This window comes from Jaculus jaculus, chromosome 6, assembly GCF_020740685.1.
Source record: "Jaculus jaculus isolate mJacJac1 chromosome 6, mJacJac1.mat.Y.cur, whole genome shotgun sequence".
Classification (NCBI taxonomy): Eukaryota; Metazoa; Chordata; class Mammalia; order Rodentia; family Dipodidae; genus Jaculus; species Jaculus jaculus.
In genome coordinates this window covers 37,879,189-37,881,643 of record NC_059107.1, presented here as the reverse complement: position 1 = coordinate 37,881,643, position 2,455 = coordinate 37,879,189, and the positions used below count along the sequence as shown (strand labels likewise).

The following is a 2,455-nucleotide window of genomic DNA, read 5'->3' as shown; positions in this document are numbered from 1 at the left end:
GTTTTGTTTTGTTTTTTTGTTTTTGAGGTAGGGTTTCACTCTAGCCCAGGCTGACCTGGAATTCACTATGGAGTCTCAGGGTGGCCTTGAACTCACAGCAATCCTCCTACCTCTGCCTCCCGAGTGCTGGGATTAAAGGCGTGTGCCTCCACGCCGGGCAACATCCTGTTTTTTTAAAGTCTTTTTTTACTTTTTAATGATACTCCCTCCCCCTGAAAATGATGCTATTTTTGTTCTAAAGATGCTGGACAATGTACTTACTATAAATACTGTAGTGTTTGGATGTACTCACCATATACCTTGGATAAATGCCTATGTAATCTTTACATTATGAACATAGACAATGACATCTCTTGAAATCAGAATACATGTTATTGTCCCCAAAAGTCTTTTTTCCCCCCAAATCAACAGAAGTCTTTTATTGTTTCAATAAAATACAAACTGTTCTTGTGATCTGGGATCTTGTTTCTGTGTGTAGCTGAATAACTTAGACTTTACTCATCAGTCTGCTGCACTGTCCCTTTTTCAGAAACATAGAGACCATCCAAACACTTTGCGGATAGACTTGGTTTTAACTGTGGTGGCTTGTTGAATCAAAGCAGCTGCATTTGAAACAAGTTCCATGTCATTTCCTTCAAGGATTAACTCATCTTTCTGGGCCTGAGATACAGTACAAGCAACACCTGTTCTCATCCAAACCCTGCGGATGTACTTTCACCCAAGAAATTTTGGATTTCGACTAGCGATCCATTTTCCAGAATAATGATGTTGATGGGGAAGTGAGCTCACACAGACCTAAGCTTGAAACGGAAGCCCAGTGGCACACTTTTTTTTTTTTTTTTTCCCTTTGGTTTTTCAAGGTAGGGTCTCACTTTAGCTCAGGGTGACCTGGAATTCACTATGTAGTCTCAGGGTGGCCTTGAGCTCATGGTGATCCTCCTCCATAGTGCTGGAATTAAAGGTGTGTGCCACCATGCCTGGCCAGTATAACACTCTTGATCATCTTCTGGACATGACCACAGATAGTACAAACAGTAGCCAGTTCCCTTCTATTTCCTCAGCATTTGTCAACTCATAGCCTCTTTTCTTTCTTTCCCAGGAGACTCAGTTCTACGTTGATGAGGTTGAAGTCCCTCTGGATGGTCCCTTGGAGCCCTTCACTCTAACTGTAAGTCCCTTCAGAGTGATGTCAACATGTTCTGGGATGTCAACAGTCTGGTTGCTGAGAATGGTCTTCATTCTCGCAGTAGATGTGGCCCCAGAAAAGTATTTTTTAACAGAATTTTAGGCCAGGCGTGGTGGCACACACATTTAATCCCAGAATGCAGGAAACAGAGGTAAGAGGATTACTGTGAGTTCAAGGCCACCCTGAAACTATATAGTGAATTCCAGGTCAGTGTGAGATCCTACCTCAAAAAAAAAACAAAAAAGGGGGGGGGGGCTGGGAAGATGGCTTAGCAGTTAAGGCACTTGCCTGCAAAGCCTAAGAACCCAGGTACAATTTCCCAGTACCCAAGTAAGCCAGATACACAAGGTGATGCATGCATGTGGTGTTCATTTGCTAATGGTGCACCCATTCTCTTTCTCTCTCCCTCTCTCTTCTCAAATAAAAAATAAATAATTTAAAAAATTATTATAAAAATTATTATTTATTTTTATTTGAGATAGAGACATACAGACAGAGTGACTATCAGTGCACCAGGGCCTCCAGCCACTGCAAATGAACTTCAGATGTGCGCACCACTTAGTGCATCTGGCTTTACGTGGGTACTAGGTAATTGAACTCTGGTCCTTAGGCTTTGCAGGCAAGTGCCTTAACTGCTGAGCCATCTCTCTAACCCTAAAAAGTCTTTTAATTATATATTTACAAGAACAGAGAGGGGCAGGGGAAGGATGGCCACACCAGGGCCTCTTGCCACTGCAAATGTACCCCAGTCACACGCTCTGCTTTGTGGGTCTGCCTTTGCATGGGTACTGAGGAGCCAAACCTGGGTTGGCAGGTTTTGAAAGCAGACACCTTTAACTACTGAGCCACCTCCAAAGCCCCTGACATCCTTTTTTAATATATGAGGTTTTCTGGGGCTGGGGAGATGGTTCGTGTTTCAAGGCATTTGCTTGCAAAGCCTGGCAACTTGTGTTCAATTCCAAGCACCCACATAAAGCCAGATGCAACAGGGCGCATTCATCAATGATCACCACTGTGCCTGACACAATGGGGGGGGGGCCAGAGCCAGGAGAACTGAAAGCTCAAGGGTCAGCTAGTCTGATGTGCACTTGCAGTCTGGAAGTTAGTTTGCAAAAGCAATAGATTCTGTCTCAAAAAGATGGAGGGGGGCTGGAGAGATGGCTTAGCGGTTAAGCGCTTGCCTGTGAAGCCTAAGGACCCCGGTTCGAGGCTCGGTTCTCTAGGTCCCATGTTAGCCATATGCACAAGGGGGCGCACACGTCTGCAGTT

General features: G+C 44.4%; 1 pseudogene; it reads right to left on the bottom strand.

Annotated features, from left to right (window-relative positions):
• Positions 1-494: 494 nt before the first annotated feature.
• On the bottom strand, positions 495-1,239 carry LOC101606304 (annotated as a pseudogene).
• Between the last annotated feature and the right edge of the window lie 1,216 nt (positions 1,240-2,455).